At 41.7% G+C, this 21,283-nt stretch overlaps 1 pseudogene; it reads left to right on the top strand.

Annotated features, from left to right (window-relative positions):
* The first annotated feature begins 6,633 nt into the window (after positions 1-6,633).
* LOC118539816 (ribose-phosphate pyrophosphokinase 2 pseudogene) lies at positions 6,634-8,500 on the top strand (annotated as a pseudogene).
* Positions 8,501-21,283: the final 12,783 nt, after the last annotated feature.

Here is a 21,283-nt window from a genome sequence, read left to right as displayed (position 1 = left end):
CATATTTCATTAAATGGATATACCATAATTTAGCCTATTTTTACTATTGGCCATAGTAGTCTAACTAAATCTTTATACGTCTTTATTTTTCTTAGAACAAATTGATAATGTGAGGTCAAAGGGTATAGTCATGTTGCCAGCAAAAAGTTTGTACCATCCTACACTTTGCCAGCAGTTTTTCATGGTATTTTTTTTTTTTCCCTTGTAGTACTCTTTACATACTTCCCAACATTGGCTATGTTCTGCCTTCTCGCTTTGCCACTGTGATAGGCAAAACCTGGTATGTTTAAAGTTTTCTTTATTAATTTTGGACTCATTTGTGTTTTATGAATTACTTGTATGAGGCTTTGCCATTGAGATGCTTGTCTTTCTTACAAATTTGTAAGAATTGTTAAGAGGTTACTCTTAGTCATGTATTTTGCAGATAATTTTCCCAGTTTATAGTTTTCCCGTTATTGGTGGCTTTTTTTTTGACATAAGTAATGTATCTTTATGTAGTCATATGTTGATTATATCCTTTATGATTTTTGTCATTGGTACACATGGATTAGAAAGACCTTCTTTGTTATGATTATATTTTTGGTACTTTATGTTTTTTTGTTCCTTTTAAATCTTGCATCTATCTTCAATTTTAGTGTTTCCATAACAAAAAAGGATCCAACTTTTTTTTTTTTTTAAGATTTTATTTATTTGACAGAGAGCACAAGCAGGCAGAGCGGCAGACAGAGGGAGAGGGAGAAGCAGGCTCCCCGCGGAGCAGGGAGCCCGATGCGGGACTCGATCCCAGGACCCCGGGATCATGACCTGAGCCGAAGGCAGCGGCTTAGCCGACTGAGCCACCCAGGAGCCCCATCTTTTTTCTTTTTTTTAAATCCAACTTTATTTTCCAAAAGACAAAGCACTGCTTTGTGGTATTTTTTTTTTCATGGTATAAATACTCCTACTGTGGCTGATTTCAAGCTGCCAAGGGTTTAACGGCTAGCTTGCAAACTTCCCCAAAGATACAAGGTTGGTTCTCAGGAGCTACTAGGAGCCTGTTGCGCTCCCTGCTGCCCCAACTTCTGACCCTTGCGGGAGAATGTTTTCCTGTTACTTCTTTCTCTTTGGAGGGGGATCAAATGTAATAGTGCCCTCTTTTCACCTTTTTACTTATCATCCAATGGGAAATGGGTGGTCATGTTCAGCTCTTAATTTTTTTTCCTAGGAGTTAGCCTGCAAGGAGCTTGTCTTCTTAGCTTCAACATGCTAGGAGTTTTAGAGAAGCCTGACCTCACTTAGGGAGGCATACAATCACCTAGTCTGTGGCAAGGTGGATGAGTCTACTGGGGTTCTTGCCTACAGATAAACGATAGCTCTTAACCTGATCTTTAACAGTAATAAAGATGATAGTATGACTCCTATCTGCTTCTGCTTTTGTCTTATGCTGCAATTCGTTTAGAATGGGTACTACTCTACATAAGGGTCTCTTGACCTTGACGCTATTGACATTTTTGTCTGGATAATTCTTAGTTGTGTGGACCATCCTGGGCATTGTAGGATATTTAGTAGCATCCCTGGCCTCTACCACTAGATGCCAGTAGCATCCTTCCTCTTCTTCCTCTTCTTCCCCAGTTGTGACAAAAATGGTTCCAGATGTTGCCAAGTGTCATCTGAGGGCAAAATAATCACCCATGGTTGAGAATCGCTGTTGTAAACAGCAGGGATGCTATTTATTGGACTCTTCAAAATTCCCAAATGTTTAGTGCATGGGTGAGGAGCACTGTATCTAGACAATGAATAAAAATTGGGAAGAAAATGCTGTGAGTGAATACTCCAGTGGGGTAAAATGGGTGGTTTGAAGCTGAAACGATCTTGTATTAGGTGCTGACCATATAGGATTTTCACTTTGGCGGGTTGCTGGTGAGTGGCTGTTTTTCCACCAGGGGTTGTTTCCTCTCTCGAGGCAGGGCTGCATGTGCTGGGCCCTAGAGGGATGGTGAGGCCACAGCAAAAATGAGAGCAGCAAAGGCAGAAGGTATGCTGGCATTGGTGACTTGTGTAAGTTTTTCTCAAATTTTGCTTTGAAAACTGCTATCAGAATCACTCGGAGACTAGTAAGGAACACAAAGGCCCAGGCTTGTTGAAGTGAGGTAGGGCCTTGGGCCTTTGTATTTTTATAGTGTTCCCAAGTTCCCCAGGTAATTCTAATCCTCACCGAAGCTTGAGCCCCACTGCCTTAGAGTGTAGGCTGCTGCAGGGCTAGTTTTTAAAGTAGGTGTGACTGAAGCAAGGTTTGATGATAGAGATGAAAATCTGTATATGTTAATGGATATATTAGTGGACAGAACAGTTTTTGCTGCATTTAAACTGCAAGGCAGCTAAGTTCCATGTGTATTATGGAGTACTAGTGGAGTTCTAGTTTACATTGTTAGTGCCAAGTCTTGGTAGGCAATGATTCATCTGCAGCCTTGAATGCCAGACTTTGGTCTGGACCAAGGAGGAATTTATCCATAGGCTTGGGGGTCACTTCCCATCCATGTGGTCTCAATTTCATTCTTGAGGGTTGATTTGTTGATTACACAAGCTCTCATCATGTCTTAGATTTCAGGGCCCAAAATTGCAGCTTCACCCATAGAGGTGTGGTAGATTTCTATCAGTAAAGAAAAAAATGTGGGCCCTTATTGTCAAGGGAATATGACATCTTCTAGGATTGAAGGTGAGAAAAATCTCAGTGAACTCGTTGTAAGCCAAAATAGGAATGCCTATGCATGCGGCCTTTTAGTTTTCAAATTGTATTTTGTAACAAGTTCAGACTTAGTTGCAAGATCCAGAAAGAGCTCCCACATACCCTAACTCAGACCCCACTCAGGTTTTATCAGTTGCCCCAAAGATGTCCACAGCACAGGGTTCCAGTCCTGGATCCTGTGCTGTACTCAGTGGTCATGTTTCTCCAGTCTCCTTGAATTTGAAATTGTTCTTCAGTCTTCCCTTAACCTTTATGACTCTGGTATTTCTGAAACTAGCCATTGTAAAAAATTCCTCAAATTGGATTTGTTGTCTCCCCATGAGTAAGCTCAGAGTGCATTTCTGGCCGGTGTACCGCAGGACTAGTGCCGTTCTTCCCAATGCAGCTCATTGCACATAATGTTGACTAGTTCCATCTCTGATGTTGTTAACCTTGAGTTTTGATGATTGTCAGGTTTCTCCATTGTAAAGTTAAAATTTCCTCCATTTTTACTAAATATTTTGTGGGGCGATTTTCCAAGACCTTGCAAATATCCTGTTCGTCGTCCCACTTTAACCCACCAGTTTTTGTATTCATCAATGTTTCTTACTGACATTAGTTAGTAATTAATTATTACTTAATAATTATTAAGTCGTGTATTAGAAAGCAAGGTAGCAGTCAGACTAACAGGGATGAGACAGAGGAAACTACTTGAAGGTGGATGTTTCTAAGTATCACAAAGAGAATAAGGACTAAATATTGAAACATTTTGACAGACTTAATCAACTTTATCCAAGGTTGACCGTGACTGAATCTTTGGTTGTTGCCCATTTCATTCTTAAATTTAAGAATAATCATGAATGACATAAACTGACCACTAGAGGGCACTGTGGAACAGGCAGCTAGTTGCTGAAGTCCATGCTTTGGCGCTCTCCCCAGAGGTTTCTGGTCTTCCACTCTGTTGTACTTACTATTGGATCGCACCACAAGGGCAGGTAAAGGGTTGAATCCTTACTATTTTACACTTATTTTTTACAAAGAGGAATCTTTTCATTCATATTTTCTGTATGAGGTGCCATTTTTACTGTAAAAATTATCTTTTAAAAAAATATTTGAAAGTGTGTGCACAAGCAAGGGGTGGAGGAAGAGAGGGACAAGCAGCCTCCACTGAGCGTGGAGCCTGATGTGGAGCTCGATCTCATGACCCTGAGATCATGACCTGAGCCAAAATCAAGAGTTGGATGTTTAACCAACTGAACCACCCAGGCACCCCTATAAAAAATTATGTTTAAGTATAATGTTGTGGATAAAAACATGGGCTCCGGAATCAGACTTACCTGGACCCTAATCCCAATCAATCTTTTATTAGTTGTGTGAGTTTAGGTGGCTACTTAATGTCTCTGGCCTCAATTACCTCTTTTGTAAATTGGGAAAAATAACCACCTCTTAGAGTTGTAAAAATTAACCAAGTGTGTAAAGTATCCAGTATAGTTTCAACCATATAGTAAGTGCTCAATAAATGGCGGTAGTTATCACTACCTTTTAAAGAGCCTCTGGGTCAACTTAGTTTTATCATTTTTCCATCACAGCAATTCCATTTCAACAATTCAATCCACCTGCCCCTTAGTCCATAACATTCCCTCTGAGAATTGAGCCTTTAGTTATCTTTGAATCTTTTATCACAAAGCACAGGGCTTGGGCAAAGGGCCTCAAGTGCTTCTTATTGAATTAAGAAGAGACAACAGAATAGGAAGCTTTTTTTTTTTTTTTTTTTAAGGACGAGACTGAGAATGTGGCCTGTATTAATCAGAAAATGGCTAGCTTCCAAAGCAATTAGTTTTAAGTTTTAGAGAGAATAAAAGAGGCAGGGATATTTCAAATTTTGTTCATGGTTATCATTAATTCATTAATAAAACAATCATTTATCGAGCACTTATTTTGTGCCTGCCTTTCAGAAGCTCACATCTTGACCAGAAAGCTACAAGAGATCTCCCTAGTGTGGTACCATGTGAGGAATACATTGGCTTTTGGAGCATGTGGAGAGGGGAGGGGTGGATTCTGCAAGGAAGGCATTTTGTCTCATAATTGCTGCTCCTTGAGACATGGGCCACATTAACACATCCTCACAGTAACCCTGTTATTTGTCATTAGTTTCAGGCAGCTTCACGGATCAACATCTCATGAGGGTAGTACGAAATGGGAAGGACCTTATTTTTCCCTTTACTGAATTGCCTGGAGAGCATCTCTTGGTGATTGCAGCTGGAAGTTTGTGACATTTAATTAGTGGAGAAAACTGAGTCAGGCAAGAGGCAGCCTGTGCCAGCAAGGGGGTGAGGAAAAGATGGGGAAGAAGCGATATGCTCAGTGGGACAGTTTGGCCCAGGTTTTCTCCTAGGTCCAGATTGGGTGTTCATTTTGCCACAGGTGGAGATTGCAGAAGCTTAAGGAGTTTTCCATAGTGATGGGAACCACAGATGAGCTGCCAGGGACACCTAGAAATGGAGCAGGAAGAGGGGGCTGTGGGTGCATAAAAGGAAGGGGAGAGAGATCACCTCCACAACGAGTAGTCAGGAAAGGCTCTCTAGAAAAGATAATCATTGAGCTGAGTTTCAGTGGTTGTTGCCTACTAAAGGGGAAAAACATTCCAGGTAGTGGGACTGGGCTATGCCAAGGCACTGAAGCTTTCTAAAATGCCACAAAGATCTTGAGCATCAGTGTTTTAAAACTCATATGATGGACAGCCATGTATGTCACTCAGACTCTTTAAAACTTATTCCACTTGTGGGCAGAATCTCTCCACTTAATAGGTGCTGAATTTCTGTAATCCCTATTTCTGGAAAGTGTCCCCCTAGAGGGAGGTAACATGTGTAGGTATAGATTTCTGCTCTGTGGCTTGTTCCACATCAGTCCCTCTTCATATAAACTCAAAGCAGCGAAAATAGCTGGATATGTAAAAGGCTTTGTGTTGAGTGGATGTGTATTAAGGAGTGGTTTATGTGGTTCAGGGTTCAGGTATGATTTCAGTATTAGGAAAAGATGTCTTGCTGGAGAGTCAGATTTATTTCATCCTAAGCTCTAGGAGGACTGGAGCTTTCTGAAGTTTCCAGGAATTCTTTAAACTTGGGTCCCTTGATCTAAGGGAAATGTTTTTCCTGAGAGGTGAAGAGGCTCTGGTTTCTCTAGGAGGTTTTAGAGTTTACCACAGTTGGTTTGACTGTGTCACTTCCTAGCCGTTTGAGATGGAGTAAGTTACTTCTCTCTCTAGAGCTCAGTTTTCATATGTATGTGTATATGTATATGTATATAGAATTGGGAGGATCTTATTCATAGGGCTGTTTTGAGCATTACCGTGAGTCCATGTATGTACAGAACCTGGCCTGTAGTGGGTGCTTAGTACCTGTTAGGTCTTGTCCTTTCCTGAATTACTGCTAGGGGCTGGCCCAATGCACACTGTGGGGAAACAGTTCCCCATCCTGTTACTGTTTGAATCCAGATAAAATCTAGTTAAAATGGACAGCAGGAACATCTGAAACAGGAGATTGTGTTTGAGGCGTGGAAGTTGAGGAATCTGCCTGTCGACTGGGCTCTGGGAACTGTAGAGGATGCTGTCAATGCCCCCTGCAATAGCCCCGTGGCCTACCATGGAGGTCACTTGTAACTTGGGTGGACAGTTTCTATGTAACGCCAATGACCTACTCCAGCACGTGATTCTGTTTGCAGGTTTTCTCTGGCCTCATGCACATGCTATGCCTGGAAGTGCTGGGGAATTCCTGCCCCCAGGAGTGGCTCTCAACTAATGGGGATGGGAGTTGATGGATAAAACTCTGAGCTCTCTTGCTCCTAGATAGGGGCAATTCTCAGGTGTGTTCTGTGCAGTCTCTTGGAGGGTCCCCAATGGGATGGAGCCCCAGTTGTCATAACAGCATTAACACATCCTGTCACACCGTGTAACACACTTCTCTGCTCCCCTACTCGCTTCCTGGGATGACCTCCAAAAGTACTTGTATGCAAATCATTCTGTGCTTCTAGTAGCTGGGGCAGATCACATCATTACAATGGGCCTACATGCTGCTCAGAACCAGGGCTTCTGTGCTATCCCTGTGAGTGACTCACATAGAGAACCCGGAGAATATTGCAGACCAGAGGAACCGTGTCATCATTATCCCCGAAGCAGGAGGTTATCATCCATGGACAGACTGAAGGTGGCATTTGCCTTGTAACACAGAGAAAGAAGGAGACTCATGGAGATGAATAAGATGATTCTGGTTGGTGATTAATGAAAGATCAGGTAGCCATCCTCGTGGTCGACATGATCAGCACAAAATGCTATACTGCAATCAAGTTACTCCATGCCAAACCCACTAAAGTTTATGCCATTTTTACTCATGAATCTTCTCAGGGCCAGCTATTTCCAGAATTAGTAATGCTGCCTCTGAAGCTGTCAACATCACAAACACCATTCTGCAAGAGGATAAAACGAAACACTGCTCTAAGATTCAAGTTATGGGTATTTCAATGATTTTGGCTGAGGCAATCTGAAGAGTGGACAACAGTACATGTCTCTTAGCCATGGCCCTTCATATCTCCAGAATATTATGATTTCATACATGATACCCTGAATTAAAGTTTTTTGACTTTAGAATTCAGTAAAATATAGAATGATGAATATTAAAGCATCAGATCTCTGTTTTAAACTTTGGAGCATATCTCTATGGTTTTAGGAAACAGTGGTTAGGGGTAGAGGAATGTTTGTTTTCTTGTTAATGGAACTTGTCTTGAATGAGAAGTTTTGGTGTCACTTTACCTTGTTGCGAAGGGGAACTTTTACCTTTGTTCTTAGGATACTCTGAAGCCACAATCATATAATTGTATAATTTTCTCATATAATATAATCCCCTTGTGGAAATTCATAGTTTACGTATTTCCGAGGTTGTCAAGGATAACTTCCTATTAAAGCACTTCGTGTATTAGTTTATGTGTAATAATAATATCATTGGGGTAAAACTGAAATTAGCTCTTTCTTTTTGAGTGTGCATTAGAAAATCATGAAATACCGTGAATGTTGACTTTCAGGGTTCAAATAAACTAGTTAGCTATTTTCGTTAATTTAAACTGAATTTTATTTAGCTAAAAATGCCAATGAATCATTTATTTTCTGATAGACAAATCAGAGGCAATGTAATCATAACTAAAAGCAGTTTTATGAATTGCCTCTAATGCAGCTGGGACTATCTCCACAACTTTTAAACTACTACTTCTTTTTTTTTTTTTTTATTTTTATTTTTTTAAAGATTTTATTTATTTATTTGAGAGAGAGAATGAGATAGAGAGAGCATGAGAGGGGGGAGGGTCAGAGGGAGAAGCAGACTCCCTGCTGAGCAGGGAGCCCGATGCGGGACCCGATCCCGGGACTCCAGGATCATGACCTGAGCCGAAGGCAGTCGCTTAACCAACTGAGCCACCCAGGCGCCCCTAAACTACTACTTCTTAAGACATGTGGTAACTGCCTACACTTACTTGAACTTCTAAGTCTTAAAATTCCAAAGTCAAGTCCAGCAATAGAACTATTCTCTTCAAACTTATCATCAAATTGATGAGCAATTTCTGACTGCCTTAGTGGGTTGCAAATTGAAGTTGGAAGATGTACAGAACTCCCAGTTCTTTGAGGTGCGCTCTGTTTTGTTTTTGTTTTTTTTTGCATTGTATTTGTCTCCTCTATCCTTCATTTTCCCCTCAATAATCTTATGTTGTGGATTTCCCTCAAAATAAAGACTAACTTAAATCCATTAGCACTTACTCAGTCTGATCTTCTTTTTTGCTTTTTGATAGAAGAAATAGATAAATCTGCTATGAGTGCCTCTGACTGCATATTTAAACACTATCCCCTTTCTGTATTTATTTCATTCGTATTAAATACACTTTTGCTTTTTGTATTCTGAACCAGCAAGTCTGTCAGGCAAATGATTTTTTTTTTTTAAGTTTTTTTTTTACTTATTTATTTGACAGAGAGAGACACAGTGAGAGAGGGAACACAAGCAGGGGGAGTGGGAGAAGGAGAAGCAGGCTTCCCGCTGGACAGGGAGCCCGACGCAGGCCTCGATCCCAGGACCCTGAGACCATGATCTGAGCCGAAGGCAGACACCCAATGACTGAGCCACCCAGGCGCCCCAGGCAAATGATTATTTTAACTGCAGATTTTATCTGAAAAATATAGATAAGAGAATGTTAAGAAAAAAGTATTAATAAGTAAACCTTAATTGTTTCATTAGGATAATGTTAAAAAATTGTCAAAGTGATGGTGGGGAAAACCTCACTGAGGATTGTTACCCACAGGCTGATAATTTACAGCAGTTCCCTAAGTGAGATGCCCTGCCACCTAGACAGCTGAAGAGAAGAGTTGAACTTTAGATAAATATTGGCTGGAATATCCAATCTGAATAATTCAGATCAAAAACAAAGGTGTAGGGATTTGCCTGGCTAGACAGAACCTGGGAACCTCCATTCTGCTGTATTTTAATAAAGGGAAAGAATATAACCTCTGATGTAAATTCTGAATTGAGAATCAAAGCTATTTATCGAACAAATTTGAATAACACTTACAGTTTTAATCTCTGACAGAGTAAGAAGTCAAAATTAAAGCTAGCAAGTAGTGTTTAGTTATTGAAGAACCGGTGTAGACCTTTCTACGGTGTTTCTATGGTGTACAGAGTTTCTACGGTGCAGAGAACTTCATTTAAATCTGACAGGCATGGTATAACAGTGCATACCTGGAAAGAATTCGTTTAGCATGATGAAAGGACCATGGTTTGAAGCTGTGTAGTATCTATTATTTTTGAGAAATATATGAATTCTGCATTTGAATATCTTTCCTTGGAGAAATGGAAATGCAGTTTTTGACCTGTTTATGAAGACATCGTGACATGAAATACAGACATGTTGACATGGCTCATACTAGTTGATTTGGAGATAAACATTTGGCTTTGTGATATTTGGAGTCTAAGAATATACTGAACTAGTTTTACAATAGTGATTCTCAGACAGAAAACCTAACTTAAAAATCTGCATTGTCTTTCCCTGGTTTGAGAATTTGTTGTTCTACCGTTACTTAACATTACTTTTGTATTCTAAAGTATTTTATATACATTTGTGAATTTTCAGGCCAAATTTTAAGATTTGGGGATTGCAATCCAACCAGGTTGATAAAGATCCTCTGATCTTTATCTTTATCTGATCTTTAAGCAGCTGATCCCAGGACTTCCCCAACTCTTGCTCCTCACTGGTCCAGAAGACCAGCCCCATTTTCTGCTCATGTCTAACTCTTGAATCAGGAGAGGCTCAGCCTCCATCTAGTCAAATAAGGGAGTCAGGGAAATATAAACATGCAAAAGTCATCGAACCCCAAACTCAAATTATATCAAAAATTTATAGAAATTCATATTAGATCATATTATATGATGGCAATATCCAGGAATAGTGACACTGTGGTGTCTCTATGGAATACAATGTTTCTCCAGTACCATGCTAAACGTTTTCAATAAAATCATGTAGCAAACTAAAAACAAAATGACAAAAAAGAACATCCCTTTCTTCTTAAGGCTATCTTATTCCTTCTTACCGAGGGTTTCTTGGAAGTTGTTCTAATCAAATGTTCTTCGTGAGCTGAAGGAGTGAAGAGGCATATCAAAACCATCTGGGATCAACACAGAAATCTGTACGAGAATGTTCATAGCAGCATTATTCATAATAATCAAAAGGTGAAACAACCCAGATGTCCACCAACAGATGAGTGGATAAACAACTTGTGGTATATCCACACAGTGGAATACTATTCAGCCATAAACAAGAAAGAAGTGCTGATACATGCTACCACATGGATGAACCTTGAAAACATTGCACTAAGTGAAAGAAGCCAAACACAAAAGGTCACATATGATTCCTTTTATATGGTATATCCAGAATAGGCAAATCCAGAGACAGAAAGCAGATTAGAGGTTACCAGGGGATTCGGGTAGGAGTGACTGAGGAATGACTTCTTAAATGGGTCCAGGGTGTTTTAATGGGGGGATGGAAATGTTTGGAAACCAGAGAGAGCTGGTGGTTGTGCAACATTGTGAATACACCGACTACAACTGATTGTATACTTTAAACCAACAGCGCTTTTTTTTTTTTAAGATTTTATTTATTTATTTGAAAGAGAAAGAGGAAGAGAGAGGGAGCACAAACAGGGGAAGGGGCAGAGGGAGAAGGAGAAGCAGACTCCATACTGAGCTGGGAACCCAAGGCGGGGCTCTATCCCAGGATCCTGAGATCATGACCTGAGCCAAAGTCAGATGCATAATTGAGCCACCCAGGCGCCCCACAACTGATTGTACACTTTAAAATAGCTAATTGTATGTTATGTGAATTTACCTCAATTAAGGAAAAAAACAGCTGGGAAGGTGTTCAAAAAATCTGAGACTTGACCTTTCCCAGCCCAACATTCTGATTTGGCTCCTAGGGAGCATATTGACGTGCAAGCTCACGTTGTAAGGGATGTGAGGTGACTACCTGCCTTAGGGTGACTCATCATCATTTATTAAGCAACCTGGAGGCTTGAGAGCAGTGCATTTCGGGCAATTTGCTGATTCCTTTAGGCACTCTTAACGCTGAACTCCGTGGGTAGCAAGAAATAGCATGTGATTAGAGCAGAAGCAATTACTCTTGGAAAAGCATCATTAATTTTAAAAGCCCTTGTCCTGAGCTATGTGGCTAAGTGGAGACAAATTAGGATGCTGTCTAGAGGAAAGAAAGTGTTTTCCCCTCTTTAGGACAGAAAGGAAACCTAAAGTCATCTGTTCAAGTAGTTAATTCTTCAGGGGGTGGGAGTGGCAGGTTTGGGGACTTGAGGGCGATTGGTGGTACGTTAGTCGTAGGAGGCTTAGGGTTTGTGTCAATTCTACTGCAGGCTGCTTCAGTTCTTTGTTTCTTTGTCTCTGTGGCAATAAAAAGGAGCTGTTCATATTTCTCTTTTGCTTCCGTCTTAAGAGTCTTTCTGGGGTCTAAATTAGTAAGGAGGAAAGGGCAGTGTACCATTCTCAAAAGACCTGGTTTGTAGGGTTTATTCTGGGCCCTTGCCCTTCAGCAAAGCAAAGCAAAGCAAAGCAAAGCAAAGCAAAGCAAAGCAAAGCAAAGCAAAGCAAAGCAAAGCAAAGCAAGATAATCTCCCAGGTTCTTATTTAGAAACAGATCCCGAAATGCAAACTCTTACTAACAAGGAATTCACTTGGACAATGGGAACTTTTACTCTTCACTTCTGAAACCCCAGCCTGACAGGATGTAAAAACCAAACTAAACCTCAATGAATGTTTCTCTGAGGCTTAAAATAGTACATATTGAACACATAGTGTGTCCTAGGCTTTGTACTATGTTTTATAAAGATTATGTCATTGAATGATATTTTGAGGTATTACCATACCTACTTCACAGATAAGAAAACTAAGGTCTAAAGAGATTGCATAACAAACCTGAAATCTCATAATCAGGATTTGAATGCAATTTTTTTTACTCCAAATCCAGTGCTCTTTCTACATCACAATATTGCTTGGGAACTGACTTAGCTACTGTATTTACACTTTTTCTTCCCACCCTTCTCCCCTTTCTAGTTCTAAAATTGAATTCCTATTCCTTCAAAAGAAAAAAAAAAACAACACATCCAGTCTCTACAATTCTATACCCCCTGTTTCATTTTATAGCCCACAGTAATATGACTTCTGCCTCTGTCTTTCCATTGAAACACTGCAAAAGGGCATTTCCAAAACCCATGGGCATATTTAATTCCTATTCTTGCCGGACCTCTCCATGGTGATTGCATTGTTGGCCACTTCTTACTCCTCCTCCTGTTGTCTTGTCTTGGTCTCTCCTGATCTTCTTTGCCCTCTGAATGTTCCTCCTCAGTCTCCTTTGAGGGCTCCTCTTTCATTCAGAATGATCAACAGTGGAAATATCCTGGCACTTTGAGGGAAGCCCCATTGAACTCACAGGTACACAATGGTTGGACATCAGTGCATTTCCCAAAGTCTGGATGATTCAAGGTAGATAGCACACGTGTGGTACAATTCCCAGGTTAGGCTGAGACCTTGTCTTCTTCACTTCTGAATCATCACTGCTTGGCTTATTATTGGTGTAGAAAGGAGTATATGCTGAATAAATAAAGTGATGGGTATATCTCCAAATAGAGAGTGGGCCCATTTCATGCTGAGGGTGCAGAAAGTGCCTGTGAATGTGGCCAGAAGTGCGTGGGGCTTTCCTAGGCAACTGTGAGGAGCACAGTGTGGCAATAACATAGGGTGAAGGGCTGAAGAAACTGTTGATGATGAGGCTGGAAAGTATTAAAAAAAATGCTCAGACTTTGAAATGGAAAAAAAAAAAAGAAAAGATTACTGGGTATCTTATAGAATGCTGGGCATTGTCTAGTACACTCTTCCGTATTATGTGGCTCTGTAGTAAGTCTGTGCCTCTCACCATCTTCGAGTTATTTCCAACCCTGTAAGTTATAGAACTCTAAGGCAAATGATTCTTGTCTATAGAAATGAAAATGAATTTTTTCAGGTGGAGATGCAGTTGAATCCCATCTCCTTCAACCCCAAAGCATACAGGTGGAAGGAAGCATCCAGTTTTGCTCCTGTTAACAAATTCATTTCAGCATTCCTGAGTGCCTATACCTGTGTCCGCTCTGTGGATACTCCTTTGGACTGGATTTTAACACCTTTCCAGTTCCTTATTAATTAGTGGGCTAAATAAAACACTTCATATTTGTATGAGAGTCATGATCTTACCCTTCATAAAAAAAGTAGATGGGAGTTGGATTCTGAAGGGTCTTGAAAGCCATTCTAGAGGGTTTAGATTTTATACAGTGTCAGAGGCTTTTTTAAAAAAAGATTTATTTATAGAGAGAGGGAGAGAGTAGGAGGAGAGGTAGAGGGAGAGAATCTCAAGCAGACTCCCCACTGAGCGCAGAACCTCAGGGGCTCGATCTCACGACCCTGATATCATGACCTGAGCCAAAATCAAGAATCAGATGTCCAACTGACTGAGCCACCCAGGTGCCTCCAGTGTCAGAGCCTTTTAAAGTTAAAACAAAATGGGTTTAGTTTTATGTTTTTGGACTTTGGAGCACATGTGGTTGGTATGGAGAGACCAGCTCTTGGGCCATTGGCAGAGTCCAGGTAGGAGATGGCGAGAGATGGAGTAGGACTGAGCACGAAACCTTAGCGTGTAGAGTCATGCCTGGTGCTCCGTAAACGCTTAACTGAAGGAATAAAGAAATGGTTATATTAAGTACTAACTTAAGAAAAGAGGCAGATCAGAGAAGCATTTCTGAAAACAAGTTTCAATTAGGCATACCCATTACCTTCCAGACTCAATCATTTAAATCTTCTGATTAAATTCTTTGCATTTATATTTTCACTGACCCTTATTAATATGATTTTTTTTTTTTTTAGGTAGCACCAAGTAATAAATCTTCTTAAGACATATTCTGAAATACTCTTTAACTCAATTCTATGTTCACTGTTACCAGGTGGTTTCTGGTGACTCTGAGAGTCTTTAGGCCATAGGGTCTCACAGTTGTCCTCCATGAAGAGTATTATGCTCTTCAGAGGTAAATAAAGAAATTGGCACTTTGAGATTGTAGTAGACAGTGAACCCTCAGTGAAACCAGTGAACCACTTGTGGACTCTCCTCCCACACCTGCCTTGTGGCTTTTTTAAAATTATTTTTAAAAAGATTTTATTTATTTATTTGTCAGAGAGAGAGCATGTGAGCACAAGCGGGGGGGTGGGTGGCAGGCAGAGGGAGAAGCAAACTCCATGATGAGCAAGGAGCCCGAAGTGGGACTCAATCCCAGGACCCTGGGATCATGACCTGAGCTGAAGACAGATGCTTAACCCACTGAGCCACCCAGGCATCCCTTTTTAACATTTTTTTTAAAGATTTTCTTTTTAAGTAATCTCTACACCTAACATGGGGCTCGAACTCACAACCTCGAGATCAAGAGTCCCGTGCTCTACAGACTGAGCCAACCAGGCACCCCTCCCTGTGGCTTTTTTGGCCAATGGGATATTAGTAGGCATAAGATAGGCAGAGGCTGGATACACAGTGGTACCTTGGGGTTTGTCCCTTGGATCACTCTTGCAACCCTATACCATGCTGTAACGAAGGCTAGGCTACCCTGTTAGAGAGAAGCCACCTGGAGAGGAGTTAGAGTTGGAGATGTCACATGGAAAGAAAGACCATATGAAGGAGAACCAGGGTCCTTAACTGAGTTCCCCACTAAATGCAAGCTGCATAAGTGACCCCAGCTACAGTCTCCCACAGACTTAAGAGCAATGATAAATTGTTATAGCTTTAAGCCAGTATGTTTTGGTGTGTGTGTGTGTGTGTGTGTGTGTTTCATACAGCAATAGAAAACTGAAACAGGGTGAGAGCAGTTTGCCTGGAGGGCAACCAGGAAGACTACATCTGAATGAAGTTCATTGTTTGAAAAATTCTCAATCAGAGGCCTCAGTGATTCTGTTCAACCACAGTTCTGATCTCCAGGAAGGTAACAAGTACACCCCCTTTGTGAGCGATTTCAGCTTCAGCTCCCAGCTGGTTAAGTAAGGTCAGTGGGTCTTTGAGCGCCTCATTTACTTTGTCCCCTGCCTGTTTGGTCTAGGTCCCACCGGAGGGAAAGGTAGCATGGCAAGCCCTTACATACAGCAGATTCTAGAGGGGTCCCAATAATTGGCTGTCTATGTCAGACAGATGCCTGTAAAATTGGTTTCACCATAGCAAGCTCTTAAGGGGTTTGGGGGAATTGGGTCTATTTGGCTAATTATTCTTGATATTTCTCTCTCTCTCTTTCTCTCTCTCTCTCTTACACACACACACACACACACACACACACACACACACACACACTACCTCCAGACATTTTGTTTGGTGAGATGATTAAATATGCTTGTGGTTAAACTACTGTTGATCAGGTTTTCTGTTACAAGTGGCAGATACAGAACCCAAGTATCTCCCCCACCTTTTGTCATGGGCTAGATGAAGTTGAGTGCTTTGGTATCTTCACTTTGAATGCAGAGTTGGGAGTTTCCAAGTTGCATCCAGAGGCAGCTGCAGAATGGTGGTAGTGTCTGGGGTCATGAAAGGTTTGTTCTGCTTGGTAGGCAGCGCGCCAGGGTCTAGTCCCTACAGAGTTCATGCCAGCACTCGGTGCTCACTTGTTCTCTCTCTCTCTGCTTCCTTTACCTTCCTCTGCACTCCTTCCAATTTCTTCCTCCAAGAACCACATATGCCTGTGGGGGCAGTAGAGAGAGAGAGAACCCTGAAGCAGCTCATGCTCCAATCCACTTGGGTGTGTCCCACTTTGGCTAGGATCCTTTCAACCCAGACAAGGCTCCAGACGCCCCCCTAGCTCATGGGTGTAGGTGCAGTGCACCACCTGCATCCGCCTCGGATCCTCTCTGAGGAATGCCCCATGGTTGTGTGGTCTGGCCCCTTCTTCCACTTCCTGCCAGGTACCTGAAGCTCTAATACGAGTTCCAGCTGTCGCATCACTTAAAGGGCAAGTCATTTAACCGCTTTCTGTCACAGTTTCCACATAGCTGGCTAATTATACCTCCATTTAATTGTTATCATGGAGACCGAGGGGAGTGGAAATGCCCCGGTCTCGGTGGGGCATTGCCGCTCCTCCTATTTCGGCCTCCTGTGCAGGTTCGGTTGCCCCTGGACTCCCTGCTGATGGCGGGGACCCAGCCCTCTCCTCATACCCTTGACCTGGTGACTCATCCTTTGTTTTTCAGGCCAGGGCTTGATAGTCTGTTGTGACCCTAGTTCTATTCTGAATGAACGGCTCTTTAGATAAACTGGCAAAAAAAGTTCTTTAAAAGTTAAAAAATAGAATAAATGCACACAGATCCAAAACAATTCTGTCATTTTGAAAATGCTGCAGATTTGATAAATGGTGGGAGTTTGGCAGAGCACAGTGGTTAAGAACATGCGTGGGTCTGAGTCAGAAAGACCTAGATTTGAACTTGCATAAACTTGGACAGGCAGCTGAACCTCCCTGGGCCTGTTTCCTTGACCATAAAATGGGCTTCATGCCAAACTGACCTGGCCGTATTGGAGTGATGGCATGAGAGGATGCACGCTGACGTGTTACTGTTTGCTGTGAGCAGCACTCTGTGTGCAGCCAGCATTGTACCGATGAAGGACCTAAGGCAGAGGGGGGAGATAACCCCCCAGCACCGTGTGCTGGTAAAGCACGGCACTGGGCTTTGAATCTACGCTATCTGTCACCAGAGCTCTTGCTGTATACTGTAAGTCAAGTGCTGTATTAATATCCCCCAGCACATAGGAAGTGCTCAGGAAAGACTACCTCTGGGCGCCTGGGGGGCTCATTTGGTTAAGCGTCTGCCTTCAGCTCAGGCCATGATCTCAGGGTCCTGGGATTGAGCCCCCCATCGGGCTCCCTGCTCAGCAGGAGCCTGCTTCTTCCTCTCCCTCTGCCTGCCACTCCCCCTGCTTGTGCTCTCTCTCTGTCAAATAAATAAATAAAATCTTTAAAAAAAAAAAAGACTCTCTCTAATTATTATTGTTTATAAATGCACATTAAGTCTGAAGTGTCATTAGATGAATTTGTTCAGAGTTCCTTAAAATGCTCCACAGATGGTATAATAAGAATAATACAAGCTAGTAGAGGCAAGGACATTGAAAAATGTTAAAAATTAGTTTTAGCTTAAAACATAATTTGTAACCGTTTGTGAATTATTTTTAGACGTACTGAGGAGAGTCCCAGTGTCCTGTGGTCAGATGTGGCCTGCCTGCTTGTTCTTGTGTATATCACTTTCTCCTAGACTCTCAATCACTGTGTCACTGTTTCTGCCTTCCTACTGGGCCCCACGCATGCCCATGATGGAGCCTGGTAGAGAGGCCCTGGGTAAAGACTCCTCTCCCCAGGGCAGCTCTCTCCCAGGGCTGGTCACGAGGCCTGCCCCTTCCTGGCTGCATGTAACACCCCACCTGATTTCCTTGGTTCCACTTTGAGTTTCTGTTCTAACGCACACATGCATGAATCTTAGTTTGCGATTTTGATAGCCAGTCTCGAATGAGTGAGTTTATTATGTGTAATTGTTAACTACTTCCCAGGCAGTAGCCCATTTAATTTGCACAATGAGATAGATACTCTTATTAATTCTAATCTTAATATAGACCTTCAAACTTTGTTTAAAATTTAAAAAAATCTAGCTAGAATCATAGGTTTTAAAATAGCTTGTGCATGTGGGAGAAAAGGAAAGTGCCATTAATTTTTTCCTGGCTTAAAGAAAATTTACAAATATTTATACCTTCCAGAAAACAAAGCTATCAATTTAAATAATCATTACCAAGGCAATACATTATTAAGAAAGAAGACCAAGTAAAATTACAGACTTAAGAAGTGAAAGCTTACTTTCACAGTCTAGCTGTCTTAGAAAACTCCTTTGTTAGAAAAACCATTTGCAAAGGCAGTTTTGTGACATAGACTCTTCATTGCTTTTCTTCAGCTGGAGGGGAGGCCAATCTTGTGGAGATTTCTTTCACCAGCTGTTGGGAGGGCATTTCTTTTTCACAACCATGCCTGGTATTTTTCATTAGTCAGTAGTGAGAGAAATAAAGGCTGGCCTGAGAAGCTCAGAGCCTACAATGAGCACAGGAAAGCGGTAGAATAGGATTATTGGCAAAAGGAATATGGGCACTATGCTGGATAGTCTCATTTTGCCTTTCCAGATCCACCCTCCCCTCTTTTTCACCCTGCTCTATGCCCTGGGATATCAGGTTGCCAGATGAAATATAGGAGGCCCAGTTAAATTTGAATTTCAGTGAACAAATACCTTTTCACTATAAGTATGTCTCATGCAATATTTAGGACATGCTTGTACTAAAAAAAGTATTTGTTGTTTATCTGAAAAATTTTTAAAGATTTACTTATTTATTTGAGAGAAAGAGAGAGAGAGTGGAGGGAGGGGCAGAGGGAGAGAATCTTCAAGCAGACTCCCTTCTGAGCGTGGAGCCTGATGCGAGGCTCCATCCCACGACGCATGAGATCATGACCTGAGCTGAAACCAAGAGTTGATGTCGAACAGACTGAACCACCCAGGCACCCCTATTTATCTGAAATTTAAATTTGTCTGGGTGCCTGTAATTTTATTTGCTAAATCTGGCAACCATACTTGGGAGGCTGTCCTGTCTTTGCTGCATTGGCAGGCTCCTGTTCTCTGGCTTCCCTTTGGGTTTGATCAATGGGAAGCACAGGCAAGAGAGAGGGGGACAAGAAGATGAGGAAGGAGATTGGGGTATTATTCTCCTCTGGCTTGCTGCAGATTGACTGTATCCCTCCAAGGAGGCCACAGCTCTGGGGTTCCCTTTCAGACATAGGATCTCTCGGTCTTGCTTACCCTGGAATACTGCACTATCCCTTGTTGGTTTCCCTACACGGCTCACACCTGAGACCCTTTATTCAACTCTTGTTAAATTGTACTGTTGGAGAGTGCCATCTGCTTCCTACTGTACCCCAACTGATAAAGACATGTAATGTTTTACATCTAAAGAAGATACTGTTATTAACTCTTTTGCAGATGAAAACAATGAGGGTCAGAGAAAGGTCAAGTAACTTGCCCAGGGTTTCAGTGGTGTAAATGGTGAGAACTAGGGAACAAACCTAAATCTGTCTTTTCCAAAGCTCAGTTTCCTACATTGCTGCGCTTTATTAATGAGCTTGATGAGACTGAAGGCTGGAGCTGTGGGACAGGTTACATGAGCTTTATAGTTTATGCTTTTACACTGGTATGCAAAGGCAGAGACAGATGCTGTGAGGTACACTGTACCATTGACTCTGATTCTTTTCTCCTCCCTGTGCTGGGGGCCTGCTTTCCTGCCTTCTTGACTTGGGTGTGGCCATATGACTTGCTTTGGTCCATAGAATGAGTCAGAAGTGATGGATGCCATTGATAAAACTCAGTGAGCCCACAGGACTTGTAAGATCCAAGAAGGACAGATGAGCAGCCTGAAGTACAGTAGGGAGTGAGAACCAGGCTCCAGGTGGAAAATTGGGGGTTCTGGCTAATCAGATTGCGACAGAGGGCTTCCCGTTGCCTGCGGTATAATAATTGCTGTTTGGCTGGTGCCATTCAATATTCGTGTTCATGTTTCTCAAAAGTCGACAAACTGGTTGTGGGAAGATGTTGCATCTTAGTTTAGTTTATTTTTTATAGTTTTCACTTTTCTGGTTTGTAAGAGTACAAGCAACAGTAAATCAAAGAAATCCTTAAATTGAAAAAAAATTAAAAAATTTCATGGATTTACCATTTTGCTGGGTAGACTTTGAGAACATTGTCTTAAATGTTAGCGGGACAGATACAAAAACATTTCCTCAATCCAAGAGCCTTGCACTGCCTATGAAGGCAGTGAAATCTCTTTTGGAAGGCTATGTGTCAACAGCTCTTTGTAAGAAGCTTTAATTCCATCTCTACAAGAGATAAGGGATAGACTGCCCTCCGTATAGGCTTCGTATGTGCCTGTCTTCCCCACAACGTAGGGCAGTGGCCGTGCCATCTTTATCTTTTATTCCCAGCATCTGATGTAGTTCCTGGCATGTAGCTAGTGGTTGTCCAATGTCTGTGGCATTGAAGTGAATTTTAGTCTCTTGCATTTGAGAGATTAATATACAAACAGACAATGGTGAGACCATTTTTAAAAATACAACTTGGACCAGTTGTCTACAGCAACCAATCCAGGAAGCGAAATGACGACAACTCTTGTAGCAATTGGCCCCAAGACTTGATTAATAACTGACAGCTTCCCTACTTTTTGCCCCTGCTTCTAATTCAGGACCAACTGGAGATAGCCACATATGCTCCCTAGCCCATCACTCAGGATGCCCCATTTCTCGTTAGCCTGCCGACAGTGTGAGCATGTCAACAGCCTCCAGGAAGGCACAGCCACAGCCTTCCCCTTTTTCCACCAGAAAGCTTCTCCACTCCTCTGCCTGTTTTTCGTCTCTCCAAGTGTAAGTGATGGTAGCTGATGCCCTTGCTATAGCAAGCCCTAATTAATAGCCTTTGCTTGTTCTCATTTGGGCACCCTTCATTTATTTTCACACATCTGGAGTAACTACTTCATTTAATGAATTGAAATAAGAAGATTTAAACTATTTTATTTTATTATTTTAAAGAGTTTATTTATTTATTTGGCAGAGAGATAGCAAGAGCAGGAACATGAGCAGGGAGAGTGGGAGAGGGAGAAGCAGGCTTCCCGCAGAGCAGGGAGCCCGATGCAGGTCTCGATCCCAGGACCCTGGGATCATGACCTGAGCTGAAGGCTGATGCTCAATGACTGAGCCACCCAGGCGCCCCTAAACTATTTTAGTTAAAAGTAACAAGCATTTATTGCATGCCCAGTATATGCCAGGTGCTAGGTGTTTCTCTTTAAAAAGAAAATGGTTATTGTAATAATTTTTATTTAATAATTAAAAAAATTTTAAATTTTAAAAATCAGAATTAAAACAAGAAATATTTA

This window comes from Halichoerus grypus, chromosome 12 (assembly GCF_964656455.1).
Source record: "Halichoerus grypus chromosome 12, mHalGry1.hap1.1, whole genome shotgun sequence".
Lineage (NCBI taxonomy): Eukaryota > Metazoa > Chordata > Mammalia > Carnivora > Phocidae > Halichoerus > Halichoerus grypus.
Note: the sequence above shows the minus strand (reverse complement) of the source record. Positions and strands in the feature narration are given on the sequence as shown.